The sequence below is a fragment of the Schistocerca nitens genome, chromosome 1 (assembly GCF_023898315.1).
Source record: "Schistocerca nitens isolate TAMUIC-IGC-003100 chromosome 1, iqSchNite1.1, whole genome shotgun sequence".
NCBI classification, from domain to species: domain Eukaryota; kingdom Metazoa; phylum Arthropoda; class Insecta; order Orthoptera; family Acrididae; genus Schistocerca; species Schistocerca nitens.
The window spans coordinates 802,381,134-802,406,805 of NC_064614.1; the positions used below are offsets into that span (position 1 = coordinate 802,381,134).

The 25,672-nt window shown below is 42.2% G+C and overlaps 1 protein-coding gene across 1 annotated transcript in view; it reads right to left on the bottom strand.

Moving 5' to 3' along the window:
• The window catches only part of LOC126262461 (potassium voltage-gated channel subfamily H member 8), a 518,890-nt gene that overhangs the window by 409,972 nt on the left and 83,246 nt on the right, over positions 1-25,672 (bottom strand). The gene's annotated exons all lie outside the window — the stretch shown is intronic.

A 25,672-nucleotide genomic window follows, 5' to 3' on the forward strand; every position in this document is an offset into this window, starting at 1 on the left:
GAAAAGCTCAGCACAATGTAGTGGCGCCAGCATAACTACAGGCGGCGCTACAATCAGGGAACTATTTTACTGCACCTGTTACGTAAGGCCTGAGAAACCGATCGTGTACTCATCCTCCGGACATGCTTATAACCAGCCGCCCGAGACTGTACAGTCCTTCACCGGCGGCAAACCCTGCGGATTAGGGCACTACGAAAGATTCTTCATTTGTCTTTCAAATCTTCAACGTTCTACCTTTACGATGTAGCGTTAGAATTGGAGGTTATCGACTGATTTAAGAACACTACCCAATCTTTCAACAGACAGACCGACTGGTCCGCTAACCCCCTCATTCGCCGCTTAGCTGGAACCCATGATCCTTGTGACCTCTAGAAACGTCCAGGTACCTTACCGTGCAGTGTGTAAGAGACCACAGATGGTGGCTCTGGCCCAATACTACCTACGCAAACCCGACATCATACAGAATAACGAAATATCCTTACATACTTAACTCCTTCCATGTAGATGCAGCAGTAAATGCCGTCAAGGTAAACACTCCACTCCACGAGGCCGGCCAGAGTGCCCGAGCAGTTCTAGGCGCTTCAGTCTGGAACCGCGCTACCGCTACGGTCGCAGGTTCGAATCCTGCCTCGGGCATGGATGTGTGTGATGTCCTTAGGTTAGTTAGGTTTAAGTAATACTAAGTTCTAGGGGACTGATGACCTCAGATGTTAAGTCCTATAGTGCTCAGAGCCATTTGAACGAAAGGCTTCCAACGTCTGTGCATGGTACCGGGCCAAAATTTGACTGACCCGCGACTCAGTTGTATCGTGAGACGCGTATTGGTATCAGGCGGCTTCTGCCCTCCTCTACAACGATCCTGGGGCGTCTTACAAATCCTGCATTCACCGGCGAAGAGAACCGGACGCCAATGGTCAGAGTTCCGTTCCAGGTGTCCCCTTCTTTGAGCACCATGGGACTGTGAGGTTTGTACAGTCTGAAACGGACGTTAAGAGTCCAAATTGATCGTATGGATACCATCGTGTACGCTCTCCCAGTCCCCAGCAGAAAAGCATGAAAAAATTGACTGCTTTCTCCTCGAGTTGCCTGAGGGCCCTAATTTGTCGGTAGTGGTCGCTGGGTGGTGTTGCTGGCAAAAGGCGATCACTGCGAACTAGATATTCCTTGTTTTGCACCCACCGATAGCCGAAAAATGTTATAATGACGTCACTATGGTTTGCGTTCCAGCCGGCAATATCTTGTGTAGACAAACCCTGCTTTCCGCAGCGTGACAACATGCGCGCGATCTAGGCTTAAAATAAGCCTGAGAGGCTCGTTGACAGACACTGCTTTTACAAAGACCGCAATAACCTGTTCGTAGCACATCCAGTCGATCTGGAATGCATTTAAAATGTTGTTCACCATTTTTTAGTTAATGTAATTATTTCTGGGTGACAAAAATTTAATGTTTTTCCATGTAAACACTCTACGTCATTTTTGTTCCTTCTGTAAAAATAATATCTGTGCATGTTGCACGTCATTTTGTGTGTGCTTGCGGCGTTCATTTGTCACCTGAAGACAGCCTAAGAAGCCGAAAGCCGCCGGTACGTGAACTAATAAATATGATTTTGCACAACATTATGATATGTTTCCATTTAATATTTAAAAAAAATGGAATTTTTTTACAAGCGCACGGAACATATTTATGAACAGAAAGTCCTCCCGCCGGAAGTTCGAGTCCTCCCACGGGCATGGGTGTATGTGTTGTTCTTAGCATAAGTTAGTTTAAGTTAGTTTAAGTAGTGTGTAAGACTAGGGACCGATGACCACAGCAGTTTAGCCCCATAGGACTTCATACACATTTGAACATTTTTTGAAAAGAAAGTGGCATCTATCAGAGCGATTCTGAGCCACTACAGCAGAGCGAGAAGGCAAGAGGCATAATATGTATTCTAAAATCTAACACGGAATGGAGAAATAGAAAATAAAGGGGACGGAGATGACAGGAAAATATGGAAGCGATATTTAGAAGAAAAGGAAAATAAGCAGCTGTACGTACGGACTAGTGAACTGAGTGACAAAATGAAAAAAGGCTAAAAGTTTGCAGGTCAAATCTGTAGCATGAACAACAAGAGCTGATTCACCCGATGTTCCTGATTCAGCATAATTACGGCACTAAACCTTCGTATGAAAAGCTTGAAGATAAAGTCTGTGAGTCGCAAGCACTCTCTGTACTATCACTGAGCATAATCCACAGACAAGAGGTAACAGAATATCGTTCATGAACTGGATTCTGACACGCTCAATTGATCATGTCTAACGTCACACACCGAACGAGGTGACACAATGGTAAGCCCACTGGACTCGCATTCGAGAGGACGCCTGTTCAAATCGGTGTCCAGTCATCTGATCTAGGTTTTCCGTGATTACCCTGAATCGCTCCAGGCCAATACCTGTCTGATTTCCTTCCCCCTCCTTTAAATACTTCGCGCTTGTGCTCCGACCCTAATGGTTTGTTGGTTGGTTTGGGGAAGGAGACCAGACAGCGTGGTCATCGGTCTCATCGGATTAGGGAGGGATGGGGAAGGAAGTCGTCCGTACCCTTTCAGAGGAACCATCCCGGCATTTGCCTGGAGTGATTTAGGGAAATCACGGAAAACCTAAATCTGGATGGCCGGACGCGGGATTGAACCGTTGTCCTCCCGAATGCGAGTCCAGTGTCTAACCACTGCGCTACCTCGCTCGGTCCCGACCCTAATGACCTTGATGCCGACGGGGCGATAAACCCTAACCTACCTCCCATCCTACGTTCCGAATCATACAGGTCTTTTGAAACTGTAAAGAGTTACTAGGGTCAAATGCGTTTCGATTTATTCTAAAGCATCTTCCGTAATCACTGTAACGATATGTTCCACCTCCTAATTACGTTTGCTAGGATCATGAACTGTTCTCATGCTTTAACTTATTACTATAAATAGCATAAGATTCTACATCTACATCATTACTATGAAGACCACGCGAGGGTATGGGGCGGAGGGTATTTCTGGTACCACTAACTGATCGCCCCTTCCCTGTTCCACTCGCGATTGGCGCGTGGGGAGAATGATTGTCAGTAAGGCTCTTTATTAGCTCTAGCCTCTCGAATTTTTTAATCGTGGTCTTTTCGCGAGATATATGTGGGAGAAAGTGATATGTTGTCCGAGTCTTCCCGGAAATTACTCTCACGAAATCTCAGTAGTAAAGCTCTTCATGGTACACAACGTCTGTCTTGCAGCGTAGGGCACTGGAGTATGATGAGCATCTCTGTAACGATCTCACGCCGACTAAACGATCTTGTAACGAAACGCACCGCTCTTCGTTGGATCTTCTCTCTCTCTCTCTCTCTCTCTCTCTCTCTCTCTCTCTCTCTCTCTGTCACTCTCTCCTATCGCTACTACACGGTAAGGTTCTCAGACTGATGATTGATACTCAAGAATTGGTCGAACAAGAGCCTTGTAAGCCACTTCGTTAGTGAATGAGTTACATTTCCTTAACATTCCTTCTATGAATCTCTGCCTGGCGTTTGATTTTCCTAATGTTTGTTTTAAGTGGTCATTCCACTTAAGGCCGCTCTGGATCGTTGCTCCTTGATATTTTACGGTGTGCTGTTTCCAGTAATTGGTCATGGACTTCTTCTCCTAAGTTTGCGCAATATGTTACATTTATTCACGTTCAGTATCAATTGCCAGAACCTGCACCACGCACACTACTGCCCATTAAAATTGCTACACCAAGCAGAAATGCAGATGATAAACGGGTATTCATTGGAAAAATATATTATATTGACCTGTGTACTACGACCAGATAATGGGTATACTTGAAAAGAGAGACAGCATTGGTCGTATATTTTTATTGTCGCAAAATCGATTTTCTGTCACTGAGTGACCATCTTCAGTGCTGTATTATATAACTCAAATTAGTAAGCACTGGTGTCAATAAGCTTACGGCAATCACATAGACTCTATCGATTTTGCGATAATAAAAATATACGACCAATGCTGTCTCCCTTTTCAAATATATTATACTAGAACTGACATGTGATTACATTTTCATGCAATTTGTGTGCATAGATCCTCAGAAATCCGTACCCAGAACAAGTTCTAGGGGACTGATGACCTCAGCAGTTAAGTCCCATAGTGCTCAGAGCCATTTTTCCATCACAGACACTTGCTAATGTGGAGAAATCGGCACCCCGGACACACATCGTCTGGGACTTTGCCGTTAGATAATATCTTACAGACCAAGATGGGAACGCATTTCGAAATGCATAGGTCTGTAATGTAATAGAGAGTGAGGAACTGTGGCATAATCTGAACTCGCTCACAGCTATCATCTTACGAACTGCAAGTCTACATGGCTGAGAGACAATCAAGAAGAGGCCTTACATCATGATAACGAGTCGAGCCACCTAAAAGAACTTTCTGGAAGCAGTGAGGAGATGACCCTAGGGGAGAACCGGGAAGGAGTTTCTGAGACCCGGACAGCCATCTCCCAATCTCTACATCTTGGGTGGTAACGGCAGCACAGACCCTGTGAATCCTTAGTTCCACCTCAGCGCACAGGGCGGCTAACCATCAAGAAAAAAGAGAAATCCAGTTTGGTTCTAAGGCGGTGCCTTCTGCATTCCGGATAAACAGATATGTGTGTGGTAGGTGGCAAAATGGTGGTATGTAGGCTTGTTTCTAGTGTAATTCTTCATGCTATCCCTGCGATCTGTTGACATCTTGGATATTCAGGAATCCAGCCGGATATTCGCGTCGTTGTCGCACGATATTTCAACAGCGTGCCTCGGTGTCTTCTTCAGGTGCTACCTGAGACTAGTCCTTGGTTCGATCGAGTCCAGTATTTATGCCTGGAAGGGGCTGGGTCCGCGCCGAGTCGAGTGTTCCCTCTGTGGTCCGCGCCCGCCAGACTCGGCTTCAATGGACCCCTCCAATGGCGGATGTTCCGACTGCCGTCCGCGCCCGTTTTGGCCGTCCCCAACGGTTGTGGACGCCCAGCTCCTTCCAGGCATAAGTACTGGACTCGATTGACCCAATGACCAGTCTCAGGTAGCACCTGAAGAAGACAGCGAGGCACGCTGTTGAAATATCGTGCGATAACGACGCGAATATCCGTCTGTATTCCCGAATATCCAAGTTGTTTCTTGTGATTGGACCTATTACTATTTTTCTTTTGATATAGATATTCTATATAGATTTTTCCCCTTATGCATCACAATGCTTGAAATTATGTTAAAAATATTATGTCCTGCACTGATACCAATTCATGTGCAACAAATTGCTCTGAGCACTATAGGACTAAACATCTTAGGTCATTAGTCCCCTAGAACTTAGAACTACTTAAACCTAAGGACATCACACACATCCATGCCCGAGGTAGGATTCGAACCTGCGACCGTAGCGGTAGAGCGATTCCGGACTGAAGCGCCTAGAACCGCTCGGCCACACCGGCCGGCTCATGTGCAACATTCGGTTTGGTCTTTTATATAGACAACAGACTAAAAGAAAAAAGCTAAAAAAGTACGAATATCACATCCGAAAGGAATGGGAGATTAAGAGCAGTTATGTGATGCACATGTTCACAAAGTCTGACAAACATCGGGCAGCAGTTTCATGGTGTAACACTTTCCATTTGCGCTGGTGTATTTTAAATCATAAAACTAAATTTTGGAGCGTGATAAGTAACCCCGGAATCTTCCATCAGGAGAGACGAGTATCTGCGAGCTCAAGCAAGTGTCAGGCAGGCTTCGTGGTACTGCCACAAGCCAGATGGCTATGCGCGTGGCGCGGCAAAGAAAGAAAGATTCGTGCCGCGACACAGAAAATCGAAAGAGGAGACAAGTGGTGTCGCCGAGCCGCCTGGAACACCGTGAGAGCTAATGACAAGCAGCCACAAAGCGGAGCCTGCAGAACGATTGCTGACGGTGGGTTTAGCGCTAGCGGCAAAGGTGCCCATTGTGAGCGACACTACCGCGGATCGCGTTCCACGGGCACGCCAAAGGGCGCCGCGCGGCTTGGGCCGAAAAAACACGGCCGCGTCACGTTCGCTGTGAATTTAATCAGCGACGCGCCGTGTCGATCACGCATATGGTGGCTCTCTTTATGCTGCCCAGCGTGTGTCAACCGGCTGGCAAATCACGCGTGACAAGGCCACCGGTAAACTCGTTGCCGCGCTCCCTCTCTCGTCCCGCGGGGACGCTTTATCAATAAAAAATGCTGCTTGCTACAGTTTAGAGATCAAAATATACAAGTCAGTGAGAAAGTGGGGGGTAGCACTGTTAGCCGGCGACTCATATACGTTTATCAGGTAGTACAAATATCGATCTCAAGTCACTACGTTTGTACTGGTTTTCGAGACGAACGGGAGTAGTTGCTCAGACACCTTCTCATGCAGATTGTCATCGGGTGATCGGAATAGAATGAGGTTAGCCCTGCAATTTAATTATAGTTTGGGTCTGTTCTCAAAGTGTTATGAATGTCAGCGGAAAAATACTCCTATAGGGGTATAAAAAATCCGAATGTGTTCCTGTTTATTTGAAAGACTTGTAACACAATAGCTCTAATGCTGTACGGATTTATTTTGACTTTTGCTTTGGTTTAATGTTATAACATTGAGTATCTGTAAATGTGTTTGAATCGATAACATAAAATTGTATACTCCTTTCTTTGTTAAAACTTTGATGTCGTGGTTGGATTCTATGCAATGTAGTATATCTGTCATTTAAATTCTTTGTCCCATTTGGAGGGAACGAAACTTACTGTATATAATTGTAATTTCTGTGTGAATAATTTTTTGTAGAAATGTCAATATGTGCAAATGTTCTGTTTTATTTAATGCATTTGGTTGCTGTTATGTAAACTGCTGATCCTCACTTAGGGTTCTTAGTTATTCTGTATGTAAAAGTTGTTGTGGTTCCCATCGTGAACGGAACTATGTAGCGCCCGCAAATTGTGGTTGGTCTAGGTAGAAAAGGTGGAATTGAGAGACAGTCGGGGACGAGCTACCAAACTATGCACTGCCATGTAAAAGTTGTATATTGTGCTGGTTCCGAGAAAGGCTTTTTCTGCCACTTTCCAATGCCTCGGATGGATGGATAAATATCTGGAACGATTCTGGAATTGGTATCCATCATCGCCACCAAGAAGGGACAGAGTCCAGCAATTCTGCCTGAAAATCCACCAACCAACATGCAGTTGCCACCACATTGCGCAATCATTATAATGGAGCACTATAGTAATGTACAGTGAAGGATCAGCTCATTGGAGGTTTTAGTGTTCACAAATATAAGGTAACTTATAACTGAATTCATGTACCTACCTTGATTTTTTCCCTATTACAACACCTGTCAGGTTCCTCTCCATTTGAACTATGATTACCGAGTGTCCTAGTTTGTGGAAAAAATGAAAGCCTCCCAGTGATGGAGACAGTTCAATTTAAAGTTTTTTTGGAATTTCAGAGTCACCTATTTAATCATTTACTTGAAAGTAGAAGACTGTAGTAATAAAGACAATTTGCTGTTTATTTTAAAAATTAAAATTCTTAAAACTGAGGCTTATAAATTTTTGCTTAGTTAATGATCATAGTGCTGCCTGTAGTAAATTTTAAAAGGTGAGTCAGTTTCTTGTAAATTTGTCAACATTGTGTCTCACTGCAGTAAAAGTCGTGAATTGCAGTTGTGGGAAGTTTGCAAGCTAGCTAAGCACTTGTTTTTTTTTTTTGGGTATTGAAAGTGTTTGTTAATAGTGTAATAAGATCCACAGGTTATACTTCACCACTATTTATGAAAACAATAATTTCTTTATTCAAAAGACAGTGAGAAGTAACCGGTTAGTGAATTCCATTAAACTTTCATTTTAAATAGAACAGTATTTAGTTGAGAGATATTTAACCTGTGACCAGTTCATAATTTTGCAGTGAACTACATTTACAATTTTATGTCAGCTAGGAAAATATTTGAACAATAATACTGAACCTATGTCCAATTTATGATTCTGCAGTGAATATTAATAGTAATGTCGGTTTGAATAAGCCTTGAAAGTAATAGTGTGTTCCGTAATCTGTTATATTTTTGCAAATAGTTTGTGCTGCTCTAGCTGTTAGTTCCAACGTTAACGTTAACATATGCAGGTGTCCGAGTTCATTGCACTCGCGTGTGGTAAAGTATAGGTTGTGTTTATCCGTTAAAGTTACTAATAACTATTTTCTTGAACAAGAATGTTAATCATTCTCTTGCCTAATTAGGCTGGCGACCGTTTTCTTTATCCTTTGAACAGTGGGGGGTTAAAGATTATTTATTACTATTTGAATATTTACGTATTTCTGACTTTCACTTCCGATAAGCCATCTCCGTTAGGTAAAACACTGTCAATATAACAGAATTCCTCTCGGAGGGTAACACTGCTCTGTTGCTTTATACCATAATTACTTTAACAGAATAGTTACATTTTTACAAACTGCCTCCAGCTTTGAGGTTATGGTGTAGCGGTAGCAGACGGTAGTGTTATAGACTGACTGGAAAGTGCAGAAAACCTTGTAGGTAGGGCAACCACAGCCATGAGTAGTCAACTTGGGTATTAATAAATAGCTTCAGCTGTATTTAGTTCTTAATCATTGGATCACTACCGGTTTCGTGGCACTGAAAGCCACATCTTCACCTAGCCCATCGCTTAAGTCGCTCATACCCATACATTCCCAGCTGTCCTTTATTTCTCACTCATTGTGATTATCTCTTTTTGTCTCTCCACAGCCACAGTCCCCTTCGTCCTGTCCTATTGTTACAGTGTGCTATCACTGTCACTGTCTCCTCTTGCTCTCCCTCTCTCCCTTACTGATAATATCCCATTCATTCCTTCCTATCGCTGTCTCTCTTCCTCGTTGTCATTCTCATATACTTTGTCTCTCGTCAACACTGACTCTCAACCACATTCTATCTATTCCTAACCCCCCCACCCCCCCTCTCCTGCCACTGTTCCTTCACTCTTGTCATTAGCACAGTTCTGTCACTGCTAGCTATGGTCCACTGCCACTGTCTCCCTCTCTTTCTCACCTACTGCCATTGTCTCTTTCGCATTTGCAAAAACGGATTACCGTTACTTTGCTATTACCTCTGTCTTCAACTCTCTCAGCAAAAAAATGTCAAGCATGTTCACATGCCAAAATGTTTGGGAAAATTTTCGAAGGTGTTTAGGAAGGTAGAATGAGGCAAGTGGTACTCCATCTTCGAGCCAGTCTTTTAACAAACAGGAACATATTCACATTTTTTGTGCTCCGATAAGAGCATTTTTCCGTTGGTTCTCTTCTTTTCCTTGCTGCGGTAGGGCATGTAAATCATATGAAAAGAACTTAATGGGGAACTTAATGGGTTCATAAAATTTTGATATTCAATTTATGCAAAACTGAAGTAACGGATAATTAATTTCAATGCTCAGACCGGATTTTACACACAAAAAGTTTTGTATGTGCTTCAGTACTACAATATCGGGTTCCCAGATGAAAATGGAGACACTTACCAACGTATTTCTCCGCGCTACGTCACACCGAATTTTACGGGCGCAAGTGTAGTAATTTTGAACCTCTTTGTCTTGAAAACGGATAAAGATGTGAATTTTAATGGTTTCTTGAGATTTAGATTTTAGAAATACATCAACACATCACAAAAGCTACAGCCATTAGCTGTGCATAGCTGTCTCGCAATTCACAGCTAGGTTTTGGTACCCCAAAATACAAGTTTATATGATGTTTTTCGATCACGGATGAATATTTTTTGAAAACGGCGAGAAGTTTCTTCTAGATAAATGCCTGGAGAATATACTGTTAAAACTTGAGCAATTTTATGCGTTTGTTTATTATTTAGATTTCGCCTCATACCGAATGTTACGTGTTTGCATAACACATACATCTCTACCCGATGGAGGACTCGAACTTCCGACTGGGGAGCCGCGCGAACCGTTCAAGGCGCCTCAGATCGCGCGGCTGTAATATTCATATATTGACCCCATTCTGGAAGATAGTGACAGTAAGACTATCCTTCTGTTGGGTATGCAAATGGATCTTACACCAAGCGTTATCCAAAGCACTTGACTGTACTTCTTATTACAAATAGAACCCGAGGTATGATCACTAGAAAATCCTTATTTTTTGCGCGGCATTTTGGAGCATATTAGGAAACAGTAGAGGAAACAGACGAAGATATCAAGAAAATTTTCTGGGTTTTCGAAATCGGGATCTCAGGACTATATCGTAAAAGTTTCTATCCTTGGTTGTGCATAGCTGTCCCGGAATCCCTACCTGGATTTTGGACTGCTGGTGACAGTAAAAATATAGTAAAAAAAGCCATTGTTGTGGGATTTTTTCGAGGAGTTAACAATGAACTAATGGTACCTCCATAAGCGTCACAAAATGCAAAAACAACCAACCTATTTGCTCCATTTGCCTAAGCAGGAGGAAGTGTGTAACGTTCATACTTTCACGCTGTACTGTAGGATAGTGACACTAAGACTATCCTTCTGATGGGTAAGCAAATGATTTCCAGCCCAAGCGCTATGCAAAACACTTGACCCTAGCTTTTTATCACCAATAGAACCCGATGGATGAGCACTGTAAAATCCCTACTTTTTGCGAGGCATTTCGGAGCGTATTAGGTATATCCACTAATCAGCATGGTTACAGAAAGCATCGCTCGTGCGAAACTCAGCTTGCCCTTTCCTTACGTGATATACTGAGAACTATGAATGAAGGGCAACAGCCAGATTCCAAATTTCTAGATATCCGGAAAACATTTGACACCATGCCCCACTGCAGGCTGTTAATGAAGGTACGAGCACGTGCAATAAGTTCACAGATATGCGAGTGGCTCGAAGACTTCTTAAATAATACAACCCAACATGTCCTCCACGACGTGTGTTGAAGAGAGGCAAGGCTGTCGTCAGGAGTGTCCCAGGGAAGTGTGATATGACCGCTGTTGTTCTATATATACATAAATGATTTGGCGGTCAGGGTGGGTAGCAATCTGCGGATGTTTGCTGATGATGCCGTGGTGTATGGTAAGGTGTCGAAGCTGAGTGACTGCATGAGGATACAACATGACTTAGACCAAATTTCTAGTTTGTGTAACGAATGGCAGCTAGATCTCATAGTGTAAAAATGTATGTTAATGCGGATGAGCAGGAAGAACAAACCTGTAATATTCGGATACATTATTACTAGTGTACTGCTTGACACAGTCAAGTCATTTAAATATCTGGGCGTAACGTTGCAAAACGATATGAGGTGGATCGAGCATGTAAGGAAGCAAATGATCGACTTTGTTATATTAGAAGAATTTTAGGAAAGGGCGATTCACTAGTAAAGGAAACCGCATATAGGACGCTGGTGCGACGTACAAGTACATAGAGCATACAGAACACACTGTAACTCAAAGAATAGCAATATGAATCAAAGATGACTTTAAAATAAGTTTCATGAATGGAGACTCATCTAAAATTACTGAAACAATATAATGTGTCCGAGAAAGAGTAAGACAAACAAACATTCATGCTACACATTAATGATGTAGTAGAAATCTATGGTATCTGAAAATGGTGCATATAGCTATGAGGAAATACTCTCAGACAAAATTATATTTACATCGGTATAGGTTTCGAAAAAATATCTGGCGGGTAGAAGTATTGGCAACTATCTCTTAATGTTCGGGAATGCTAAGTTATATCCTTCACGAAAAGCAAAAGGGTGGCATTTTGGACTATCTAATTAATGAGTCACAATTAGAATCAATGATATCATACAAAATATTCTCAGTATAGATGTGCAGTTTTTTTAAGTGAAACCATCACGTAAGGCTAGTGATATTAGTGTTTAGAAGCCTTAACTGGCAGACATAATTTAAAGTATTCGGTACCATGCAATTCTTAGTAATTCAGAGTATGTACATACGTAGAGACAGTGTCATTAAAAGATTCTGACGAAAAATTCCTCCGTTTTTCTGTTGGCATTACATGTAACAAATGTTAAATAATGAGATGTACACGAAAGAAAGATTGTTGTGAATATTATAGGATGTGGGTTCCGTCTTTTTGCAAACAGTTTTTTCTTTTACTCAAAGATGTTTCAGCAACTCTGTGCCATCGTCAGTATGTTTTTGCTTATTGAAAACTGTAAAAGGTAAATATGTTTTAGGTTATAACTGATTTAACAAAGTGAGCCATACGGAAAGTCTTTGTTCGTTTTCCTTCTTACCTTGATTTTACATTATATGTTTTGCAGGACCAAGTATATGGTGTCCTGCTCTTGTAACTTGTCATCTGCAAACAAAACGATGTAAATGTAAATCGTTGCAATCAAAATTTCGTACCTCCAGTGACTGCTCTTTTTTATCTTCTTCCATATTTCCTTTTAGTATGGTGAAGGGATTGATCAACTTATAGCCTAAGAGTTATGAAACAAAAGGCAACAGTCCTTTCTTTAGGCCTCACTTTGTTGAATCAGTTATAACCTATAACATTTTCATTTATTACAGTTTTCAATAAACAAAAACCTACTGATAATTGTACAGAGATGCCGAAACATGTTTGGGTAAAAAGAGAAAGCAGTGTATTTGCAAAAAAGCGGAACCCATATGGTATAATTTAACTGCTATTGCGGTAAAAAGGACAAGAGCTGCAGATCCAAAAGATGAATACGGTCGTGAATAAGTAACATCTGGAAAAGAACATACATTAGATCATATACAAATTATACATAGTTGTTTTGACAACTCTTTCGAGAGGAGCTCAGTAAATGTGAAGAATATATGAAAAACTGTCGAAAACTGCACTCACTCATCAACAACACTGTTAGCCATCAGAAATTGACGATGAAAACTATATCTCACAGCCAGGCTCTCCTGCAAAGTTTGTGCTTCATAATATCGGAATACTGCCTTTCACATGTTTGTCACTCACAAGGGGACCATGAACAGCAGGACAATCACATCTCTTTAGCTACCAGTCACAACCCCTGTAAGCTGGAGTAGAAGTTACAGAACTGACTCTCCAATAATTGACATCTATCGGAAATATTTATTGGAAAAGGACTCAGGCGAAACATTTTTTCTCATCTCGGCGTAATTAAACTCTTTGCTGCTATAGCAGTAGCCATGTCGCAGCTAAATCTGACAGTTAAGCGACATGCAGATGTCTGTGATGCGCACTACGAGCAGGCCATTATGTCCAACAGCAAGAAGTCATTATTTCAGTGATGAAAGCTGTTACCGACGTGGTTATGAACAATAAGCGAGCTCGTCAGTACCTTATAATATGATGGTTTACAGTACTCTCACCTGAAATAACTCCAGTGGGGCCATGTTTTCAGAATATTGAGTCCTCTGCTAGAATTTATGACTGTAGACCGGCGAGTAAGACACGTTAGCGACCTATCGAACAATGTGTTCAGCCGATACCTATTTTTATTCGTGTTATGTTGGCCTTTATAGTTTTACATGAATAGGGGATTAGTGGTTACAACTGACTGATGGAGACTAATTTTAAATTTTAAATTTTTTTAATCAATTGAGCTGTTCCTTGGTTGCTTTCTTGTCTTGATTTAATTTCATTTCACAGCTATTTCAACTGTGAAACATGAGTCTCAGGTACTTAAAGTGGTCTGTGTCTTCGACAATCACAGGGATTAGAGGTCCATTTCACAGACCACCTTGTTGGTGACTACAAAAACCGTTTTTTCTTCATACAATTGTAACCATAATTTTAGTGCAATATTTCTGTGTAAGTGAAGCTTCTCCGTGAGAAAAATATGTGTTTTAGTCTACAGTCGCAGTTTTTTTTACCATGCCTACTACCATGTGAGAGAGGTTTGTCTGTTTGGACTTATTAACATAATGTCGTCTGAACGTGTAAGGCACACAGTCGAATTTGATTCTTCTTAATTGCTGATTTTGGATTTCTGCATCATTCCTTGCTAACATTATATCGCAGAGTAGCAAGGCCTACTTTCTGTACGCCAGCTTTGACTTATAAATACTCTGACTTGTCACTGCTGATACTAATTTGCAGTATAAATTTCTATCTTGAAATTCTGGTCTTTCGAGATCGTACAGTGTTCACACAGTGGGTATTGTAACGATACGTGATGATAGGCACGCACTTGTTACTACCCTGCCGTTATATCTGCTACTCCTGTACAAAAACTTGGTTACTCAGACTCGTAATTGAAAATATTTGCTTCGTGAGTACGAGGATGAAAAAAAATCTGGTTTTCGAATCACTGAATTTAAATATTGAGCCACTCTGCTCTATATGAGACGATTACAGTTCTCCGTTGTCACTAAAATAACTTCTTCCGACAGTTAACAACAAGATAACCAACATCCAGGACATTATTTTTTTAATTTTCAGTTGTTTTTATTTTGGTCCTCAGCCCGTAAACCGGTTTAATGCACCTACCCACGCTAGTCTATTCCTTGCACTTCCCATCATATCTACGTCCAACATCATTTGATCGTGGTTAATGTATCCAGCCTTGCTGTCTTCCTGCATTTTTTTTAGCCCTCACAGTTATCTCTACAGCTATATTAAACATACCATGATGCTTCAGTATTGTCTTTAGACAAGAAAAGAAAAATTTTTCCCCAGTCGATTCAGTATCTCCTCAAAAAAAAAAAAAAGTTCAAATGGCTCTGAGCACTATGGCACTTAACATGAGGTCATCAGTCCCCTAGAACTTACAACTACTTAAACATAACTAACCTAAGGACATCACACACATCCATGCCCGAGGCAGGATGCGAACCTGCGACCGTAGCGGTCGCGCGGTTCCAGACTGAAGCGCCTAGAACCGCTCGGCAGTATCTCCTCACTAGTTATCCAACCTGCCCACCGAATCAACAGCATTCTTTTGGGTCACCAATTGTTTAAAGCTTCAATACTCTTCTTGTCTCTACTACTTCTAGTTCACGTTTCATTTAAAAAAATATCGACATCAACGTACATTCCGGTTGTTTTGAATATCACAGACGTTCCTACTCAAAATTCGGTGGGCATTCACATTATTTTGTGCATTTCGCATGGTCAGGTAGTGTATTCACCATGATACGTGCAGCTACCAATACCGGAGAGTGTGATTGTTCTTTCTCCCGTCTGCAATCATTTCTGACCGCTCCTTGGCAAGACTAAAGGCACCAATTTTATTGTAAGGCTCGAGCCACTATGATAAAGCGCTACCCACGTCATTCAATGTGAGACTGTATGAAAAATGCCTTTGAAGGTCTGCTTGTTGGATGTAATTTTGTGTCGTCGCACTGTGCCTCTTTTCTTGCCGAGAAACTGCTCTCCGCTGTAAATATTCCCTCTGTTAAATGGAACTTACATGTGCTTCTCGCTACCAAACGAAGACTCGACCTACTCTCAGGTCTTTTACATTGCTTTGCAATCCGTAAGCAGTGTAATGTTCCACGCCCGGCTTCAAAGAGAATTCATCACTGTTATAGATGCAGAAAGAAGAGTTATGAAGTAGTGATGAAGTAGATTTCGCTGTCCTACAGGCCACTTGCTTTCCTTGCGTTATCATTCGAACTCCGGCACTAGCGAATTCGACGAATTCTTATTGGTGTTTTGCATCCACGACTTATTGAACTGATCGGTAATTTTCACACCTGTCGGCACCTGCTTTCTTTGGAATTGGAATTATTATATTATTCTTGAAGTCTGAGGATATTTCACCTGTCTCATACATCTTACTCACCAGGTGGAAGAATTTTGTCACTGCTATCAATAGCAGTAACGGAATCTTGCCTACTCCCGGTGTCTTGTTCAGACTTTAGTGCTTTGTCAAATTCTTCACGCGGTATCAAGTCTCCCTTCTCATATTCATCTACGTCCTCTTCCATTTCCTTCATTTTTCTCTCAAGTACATGTCACTTATACAGACCCTCAATGTAGTTATTCCACCTTTCTGGTTTCCCTTCTTTGCTTATGACTGCTTTTCCATATCAGCTCTTGATATGCATACTGGTGGTTCTCTTTTCTTCAAAGGTCTCTTTAATTTTCCTGTAGCGTCGTTCTCAGATGACTGCTTACAAGCAGTGAAAAACATTTTGAGCTGCTGGTATTGTGAATCATCAGATAAAGTGCAAAATAACTCGCGAAATTTCCAATACGAAACCTCAGTAACCAAAAATTTCTTCGAACTGGGCACTTCCGCTTCTACGAAATTATTAAGTGACATCGTTTTGACTCCATTAAGCTGTTTTTACAGGGTGTTTCAAAAATGACCGGTATATTTGAAACGGCAATAAAAACTAAACGAGCAGCGATAGAAATACACCGTTTGTTGCAATATGCTTGGGACAACAGTACATTTTCAGGCGGACAAACTTTCAAAATTACAGTAGTTACAATTTTCAACAACAGATGGCGCTGCAAGTGATGTGAAAGATATAGAAGACAACGTAGTCTGTGGGTGCGCCATTCTGTACGTCGTCTTTCTGCTGTAAGCGTGTGCTGTTCACAACGTGCAAGTCTGCTGTAGACAACATGGTTTATTCCTTAGAACAGAGGATTTTTCTGGTGTTGGAATTCCACCGCCTAGAACACAGTGTTGTTTCAACAAGACGAAGTTTTCAACGGAGGTTTAATGTAACCAAAGGACCGAAAAGCGATACAATAAAGGATCTGTTTGAAAAATTTCAACGGACTGGGAACGTGACGGTGGAACATGCTGGAAAGGTAGGGCGACCGCGTACGGCAACCACAGAGGGCAACGCGCAGCTAGTGCAGCAGGTGATCCAACAGCGGCCTCGGGTTTCCGTTCGCCGTGTTGCAGCTGCGGTCCAAATGACGCCAACGTCCACGTATCGTCTCATGCGCCAGAGTTTACACCTCTATCCATACAAAATTCAAACGCGGCAACCCCTCAGCGCCGCTACCATTGCTGCACGAGAGACATTCGCTAACGATATAGTGCACAGGATTGATGACGGCGATATGCATGTGGGCAGCATTTGGTTTACTGACGAAGCTTATTTTTACCTGGACGGCTTCGTCAATAAACAGAACTGGCGCATATGGGGAACCAAAAAGCCCCATGTTGCAGTCCCATCGTCCCTGCATCCTCAAAAAGTACTGGTCTGGGCCGCCATGTCTTCCAAAGGAATCATTGGCCCTTTTTTCAGATTCGAAACGATTACTGCATCACGCTATCTGGACATTCTTCGTGAATTTGTGGCGGTACAAACTGCCTTAGACGACACTGCGAACACCTCGTGGTTTATGCAAGATGGTGCCCGGCCACATCGCACGGCCGACGTCTTTAATTTCCTGAATGAATGTTTCGATGATCGTGTGATTGCTTTGGGCTATCCGAAACATACAGGAGGCGGCGTGGATTGGCCTCCCTATTCGCCAGACATGAACCCCTGTGACTTCTTTCTGTGGGGACACTTGAAAGACCAGGTGTACCGCCAGAATCCAGAAACAATTGAACAGCTCAAGCAGTACATCTCATCTGCATGTGAAGCCATTCCGCCAGACACGTTGTCAAAGGTTTCGGGTAATTTCATTCAGAGACTACGCCATATTATTGCTACGCATGGTGGATATGTGGAAAATATCGTACTATAGAGTTTCCCAGACCGCAGCGCCATCTGTTGTTGAAAATTGTAACTACTGTAATTTCGAAAGTTTGTACGCCTGAAAATGTACTGTTGTCCCAAGCGTATTGCAACAAACGGTGTATTTCTATCGCTGCTCGTTTAGTTTTTATTGCCGTTTCAAATATACCGGTCATTTTTGAAACACCCTGTAGTAACCAAAACTCTATATTTCTCAGCTGATCTGGTTATTTCCAAGTGATTTTACATATAGATGGAACACAGCTTGTTCTGGTCTGCAGTCCAAAGAGTGGTTTGATGCGGCTCTCCATCCTACTCTACACTGTGTAAGCCTCTTCATCTCGAAGTAACTGTTGCAGCATATGTCCCTCTGAATCTGCTTACCCTATTTATCTCTTGGTCTCCCTCTACGAATTTTACCCCCCACGCTTCCTTACAGTAGTAAACTGGTGATCCCATGATGCCTCTGAACGTGTCCTACCAACCAATCCCTTCTTTTAGTCAGGTTGTACCACAAATTTCTCTTCTCCACAGTTTGTTCCGCACCTTCTCAACAGTTACGTGACCTACCCATCTAATCTTCAGCATTCTTCTGTAGCACCACATTTCTAAAGCCTCTATTCTCTTCTTGTTTAAACTGTTTATCGTCCATGTTTCACTTCCAAACAAGTAATTTCAGAAAAGACTGCCTAACACGTAAATCTATACTCGATGTTAACAAATTCCTCTTCTTCAGAAACGCTTTGCTTGCCATCGCGAGTCTATTCATATTGTATCCTCCATTCACGATACTGTCCATTCCGTTCAACTGCTCTTCCAAGTCCTCTGCTGTCTCAGACAGAATTGCATTGTCATCAGCAAACCTCGAAGTTTTTCTTTCTTCTCCCTGCAGTTCCTACTCCGTTTTTTTGTTTCCCTTACGGTATGCCCAATGCACAGAATGAATAACATCGGGGATAGACTAGAACCCGGTCTCATTCCCTTCTTAACCACTGCTTCCTTTTCGTTCCCCTCAACTCTTATAACTAACACCTGGTTCCATTGCAAATTGTAAATAGCCTTTCACTCCCTTTATATTACCCCCGCCACCTTTAGAATTTGAAAGAGAGTTTTCCAGTAAACATTGTCAAAAGATTTCTCAAAGTCGAAAAATGCTATAAACATAAGTCATCCCTTCCTTAACGTATTTTCTATGAGGAGTTGTAGGGTCAGTATTGCCTCGCGTTGTCCTATATTTCTCTGCAATTCAAACTGATCTCCACTTAGTTCGGCTTCTAACAGTATTTTTTCCATTCTTCTGTAAAAGATTCATGTTAGTATTTTGCATCCGTGACTTATTGAACTGATCGGTAATTTTCACACCTGTCAGCACCTGCTTTCTTTGGAACTGGAATTATTATATTATTCTTGAAGTCTGAGGATATTTCACCTGTCTCATACATCTTACTCACCAGATGGAAGAGTTTTGTCACTGCTATCAATAGCAGTAACGGAATGTTGGCTACTCCCGGAGCCTTGTTGCGACTTCAGTGCTTTGTCAAATTCTTCACGCGGTATCATGTCACCCTTCTCGTATTCATCTACATCCTCTTCCATTTCCTTAATTTTTCCCTCAAGTACATGTCACTTATACAGACCCTCAATGTAGTTCTTCCACCTTTCTGATTTCCCTTCTTTGCTTACGACTGGTTTTCCATATGAGCTCTTGATATTCACACTGATGGTTCTCTTTTCTCCAAAGGTCTCTTTAATTTTCCTGTAGGCAGTATCTATCTTACCGCTAATGATATATGCTTCTACATCTTTACATTGGTTCTCTAGAAATTCCTGCTTAGCAATTTTGCACTTCCTCTCGATCCCATTTTTTAGATGTTTGTATTCCCTTTCGCCTGCTTCATTTATTGCATTTTTATATTTTCTCTATTCATCGATTGAATTAAATATTTCTTGTGTTATCCAATACTACTTCTAGCCCTCGTCTTTTTATCTACTTGCTCCTTTGGTGCCTTCAGTATTTCATCTCTGAAAGCTACCCGTTCTTCTTCTATTGTATTCCTTTCCTCTGTTCTTCTCAATCATTCCATAATGCTCCCTCTGAAACCGTCTGCAGCCTCTGGTACTCCCAGTTTATCCAGGTCCCATTTCCTTAAATTTCTGCCCTTTTGCAGTTTATTTAGTTTTAATCTGCAGTTCATAACCAATAAATTGTGGTCACAGTACATATCTGCCCGTGGAAATGTCTTACACTTTAAAATCTGGTACCTAAATTTCTATCTACCCATTATATAATCAATATGAACCTTCCGTATCTCGATGTCCCTTCCTCGTATATAACGTTCTCTCATGATTTTTAAAACATTTGATAGCAATGATTACATCATGCTCTGTGCAAAATTCTTCCTCTTTCATTCCTTTCCCCCAGTCCATATTCACCTACTACTTTTCCTTCTCTTCATTTTCCTACTATCGAATTCCTGCCCCCATATTTTATTTTCGGCTCCCTTAACTACATGAATAATTTCTGCGGAGCTAGTTGACATATAAACTTGTACTACTGTGGTCGGTGTGGGCTTCGTGTCTATATTGGTTACAATAACGCATTTACTATGCTGTTCGTAGTAGTTTATCCGCTTCCTACTTTTTTACTCAGTTTTATACCTACTTCTGCATTATCCCGACTTGATTTTGTATTTATGACACTGTATTCTGATCAGAAATCCTGTTCCTCCTGCGACAGAACTTTACAAGTTCCCACTGGTATCTGACTTTAACCTCGACTTGATTTTGTATTTATGACACTGTATTCTGATCAGAAATCCTGTTCCTCCTGCGACAGAACTTTACAAGTTCCCACTGGTATCTGACTTTAACCTAACCATTTCCCTTTTTAAATTTTCTAACCTACCTGCCCGATGAAGGGATCTGACATTCCAGAACGCCAGTTTTGTTTGTCGAGATAATGACGTACTCCTTAGTATTCCCCGCCCAGAGATCCGAATGGGGGACTATGTTACATCAGGAATATTTTAACCAAGAGGACGCCACCATCATTTAACCATACAGTAAAGCTGCATGCCCTCAGGAAAAATTACGTCTGCAGTTTCCCCTTGCTTTCAGGCGTTCGCGTTACCGGCACCACAAGGCCATTTTGGTTGATGTGTCAAGGCCAGATTAGTCAATCATTCAGAGTGTTGCCCCTGCAACTATTGGAAAGGCTGCCTGTCCCTCTTCAAGAACCACACGTTTGTCTGGCCTCTCAACATATACCCCTCCGTTATGGTTGCACCTACGATACGGCTATCTGTACTGCTGAGGCACGCAAGCCTCCCAACCAATGGCAAGGTCAATGGTTAATGGAGAAAGGGAAATGCCATAAAGGCGGGTAATAGATGAGACTTGTAGATATTTATCTACGAGTTAGAGCCTAAAAAAGGAAAAAAGATAGCACTAAATAAATCTTGATTTAACTCTATTTAGAAATTCACGTGCAATAGTACAACATTCCGTCACAGAGTGTATGATTTATTCTACAAACAATTCTATTATCTGTGGTAAACTACTTCTCTGAAATATTCTCTCTTCCAGAAGTGCTGGTCTACAGCTGTAGGAGCACTAAAAGTTTGGAGATAGGAGATGGATACTGTGGGCGGTTTAAGGGTCTTTTCTTATAACTCAGTCGGTAAGTGCATTGCGGGCGTGTCATTTCGTGTTACGGAGGTAATACAGTGCTCTAAGTGCGGCGAAAGTTTCTGTCTGAGTGGAGTCGTGCGGCAGCTTATACCTGAGTTTGGCGGTCGACCTCCACCTTAGAACTATTTGGGTGACGTATGGTGGAAACATAATTCACATGTCAAATAAAGTTTCTCATCACCTCGGTTCCGAGAGTTCCGGAACCTGTACAGAAAACTGGAGTATAGATCAACATAAACATCTTTTCCACCCTTTTTATTGCTCATGAAAACCACACATTACATGTTGTTTCAAAATACAGTGAGATCTTCAGAGGTGATGGTCTAGATTGCTGTACACACCGGTACCTCTAATATCCAGTAGCACGTCCTCTTGCCTTGATGGATGCCTCTATTCGACGTGGCACACCATCCGAAAGTTCATCAAGGCACTTTTGGTCCAGATTGTCCCACTCCTCAACGGCGATTCGACGTAGATCGCTCAGAGTGGTTGGTGGACCACATCGTCAAAAAACAGCCCTTTTCAATCTATCACAGGCATGTTCAGTAGGGTTCATGTCTAAAGAACATGCTGGCCACTCTAGTCGAGCGATGTCGTTATCCTGAAGGAAGTCATTCACAAGATGTGCACGATGGGGGCGCGAATTGTCATCCATGAAGACTAATGCCTCGCCAATGTGCTGCCGATATGATTGCACTATCGTTCGAGAATGGCATTCACGTATTGTACAGCCGTTACTGCGCCTTCCATGACCACCAGCGGCGTACGTCGGCCCCACATAATGCCACCCCAAAACAGAATGGTACCTCCATCTTGCTGCACTCGCTGGACATTGTGTCTAAGGCATTCAACCTGACCGGGTTGCCTCCGACACGTCTCCGACGATTGTCTGGTTGAAGGCATATGTGACACTCATCGGTGAACAGAACGTGATACCAATCCTGAGCTGTCGACTCGGCATGTTGTTGGGCCCATCTGTACCACGCTGCATGGTGTCGTGGTTGCAAAGATGGACCTTATCATGGACGTTGGGAGTGAAGTTGCGCATCATGCAACCTATTGTGCGCAGGCTCAGTCCTAACACGACGTCCTGTGGCTGCACGAAAAGCATTATTCAAAATGGTGGCGTTGCTGTCACGTTTCCTCCGAGCCATAATCCGTAGGTAGCGGTCATCCAAACCAGTAATATTCCTTCGGCGGACTGAGCGAAGCATGTCATGGACAGTTCCTGTCTCTATTTCCTCCATGTCCGAACATCATCGCTTTGGTTCAATCAGAGACGCCTTGACACTTCCCTTGTTGAGAGCCCTAACCTGGCACAAAGTAACAATGCGGACGCGCTCGAACCGCAGTATTGAGCGTCTAGGCCTGATTGAACTACGAGCCGTGTATCTCCTTCCTGGTGGAATGACTGGAACTAATCGGCTGTTGGACCCCTTCCTTCTAATAGGCGCTGCTCATGCATGGTTGTTTACATCTTTGGGCGGGTTTAGTGTCATCTCTGAACAGGCAAAGGGACTGTGTTTGTGATACAACATCCACAGTCAACGTCTATCTTCAGGACTTCTGGGAACCTGGGTGATGCTAAACTTTTTTTGATTTGTGTAAAATCTGTGGGTCTGTGCAGTCTCTGTGGCATCTGGCCATATCCACGTTGCCCCTCTCTGGAGGCTGGCCTTGCAGTTTTGCGCCCTCTGTGTGTATGGATATGCCTTGTATCTTCTGGCAGACACAGTACCAGCAGAGCTCTTTTATTGAAGAAAGCTTTTTTTTTTTCCTCTGCCAAGCTACTTTTGGCATTGCCGTATTCATCATAAGAGCACTAATGTTCAAAATACAAGATAAGAAGAAGCGAATTCCCTACAATAGAATATTTGTGGCTGTGAAAAGTTGCTGGCTTTCACGCTACCTACCGATATTCTCGCAAGCAATATGGGCAACACCAACTGTAGCAGGTGCAAAACAATTAATGAAAGCTTCCATTCATAATGAAACACTCAGTATTGAGTATTGACTGATGGGCGGCACTCTAGCTCATGTCCTAACAGTAATCTAGCCTAACACAGTGATACAGAACTACCTAATATACAGACGTTCCGTACAGACTGCTGTATCCTGCAGTTTAGAGAACAGTTAAGAGTCTTGACACTCGCTTTTTATTGTCAAATGACTCGTTTGTGATGGCTAACAGTGACAACGATAATACGGTCGGCCTGAACTGTAGATTGGAAATGTTAGTGGGCGAATTGATGAACCACAACTGTGGAACTGTTGTTGGTGAATTGCGACCAGAACTGGCAAAATTATTCATTGAGTATCGGTATATCCGCGACTGGCTGAGTTATGTCCATTTTCTCTATGTTTTGCGGAATAGGAAATTACAGTAATTCGAGCTATCGGTGCCTTCTGTGGTAGCTGACTTAACGACACACTCATGTATCGATCTGAAGGTGTCGTGCTGGAAGCATAGCTTCCGGCGACTGCTCGGAACTCTTGTGATGTTACTCTGTACCATGTGTCTGCGACCACAGTAGATATCATCGCCGTTTCGGCCATCCATTGTAATATTAGATTCTAGATAGAAATATTCTTTCAGTTCTTTCATTCCTGAGTTTTACCCAATTTTTATGTTGAACTAATCTTTACTCTTCTTTCTGCCACTCATCACCTCCATTTTCTTTGCTTCCATGCTAACCACCATTTCTGGCAACATGTCCTTTAAGTCTTCCTTGCATCCGGCCACAAGGGCGTTGTTTGTGTAATAAAATCTTGCACTTGTTTCTGTAGCAGTGGCACTAATTTCCACATTCCTAGAAATAGTGCTTGAATATTCAATCAGGCTTGATCTTGCACTTCACACTCTTCAAGAGCGACATTTATGTGGAACACTATGTGTATCGATTGCAATCTATAGACAACGGTACGAAATACTGCAGAAAGATTATTTGTAATGTCTAGCATTCCACCAAAGTGTCTTCAGGGTCGCATCAGGTTTATCTATGGAGATCAGGGGAAACTTCGAGAGCGTAGAATCTACAGACAGAACGTTGAGAGGGTGTGAAACTGTTGTGTAGTCCGAAAGCTTGTTTGAGAAGACGGTGCTACACTGCAAAGAGAACACTAGATCATTTAACTTTTTCTCTTTGCAGCGTAGAGCCGGCTAACTTTCCGTAGGACTGTGCTCCCTGCAGTGACTTCATTCCATTTGCAGCTACCCGAAGAGCTTTAAGGGGTCCTACAGAACTGTTAGCTGTTCTCGAGTTCTTTCATCTTTGAGTTTTTGTTCTCACTGTCAAACGATATTTCCTTTCCTTCTCCAGTTTCAGTTTGAACCAGTTTTTTTGTTGCTTTTTTAACTTTTTTGATAGGTAACCAGCAACTTTTTTAATTCATTGAAGCATTTATTAACGATTCTGCCAACAGTTATAGTATTTATATTAGGCGACTAGTTCCGAATTTTACAGGTTCATTTTCTAGCCTAGCCTACTGACACTCCACTGACAGTGCCTGAGCTTAGTAATAATCATCAAAGTGGCAACACATGCTTTATAAATATTGACAGAATAAATGTCATAATCCACATACGCTTCTTACAAAGTCAAAATCAAACTGCAACTGTTGACAGAACCGTTCATATACGCTGTAAAGATTATTTCCTTTGTTTGTGTCGAGCCACCTAAAATAATGCCGATCCTCTTTAGCTATAAGGCAGATTCATACAGTTTCACAGTTTACCTAAAGTTATAGGTGTACCACACAATAAGGGACCAGCTCCCAGATTCTTATTGGTATCCCTAACTTCATTTAAACTCTCCAATACATTGCAGTAACTGTTTATTAATAGCGCTAACAGTATCGAAGGATTAACTATCCATAATGAAGCATTTTAATGTGTAGAACTACTGCTACATAGTGAAGGACGAGCTACCAGTCATGTCATTTTACTCTTACTTGGACAGTGACACTAGGAAACTTAACGTCATGAGCCCAGAGGCTCGGCAAACATCACATCACGCCGCATCCTCAATTTTCTGCTTCTTTCACTGGTCTTTATCCCCCATCTTAGGGGTCGGCATGTTACTTTTCGGATTTGACATTGCTTGTGGTTGACGGGGACCGGATGCCCTTCCTGTCGTAGTTGTCGTCGTCGTCCCCTCACCTACAAGGGTGGAATTTATGCATCCCAACTGCCTGCGTCTAGTGTTATCCATTGTGAAAGTGCGCGAACGTTCTCTAGGTGTTTGCAAGTCGTGTAACCGAGGCGTGAGGTGAGTACCACACCGTTATTTACCTAATTGGATCTGGGAAACCACCTAAAAACGTCACGGAGTCTGTCAGACACATCGGCCCTCCTCGTCCGCA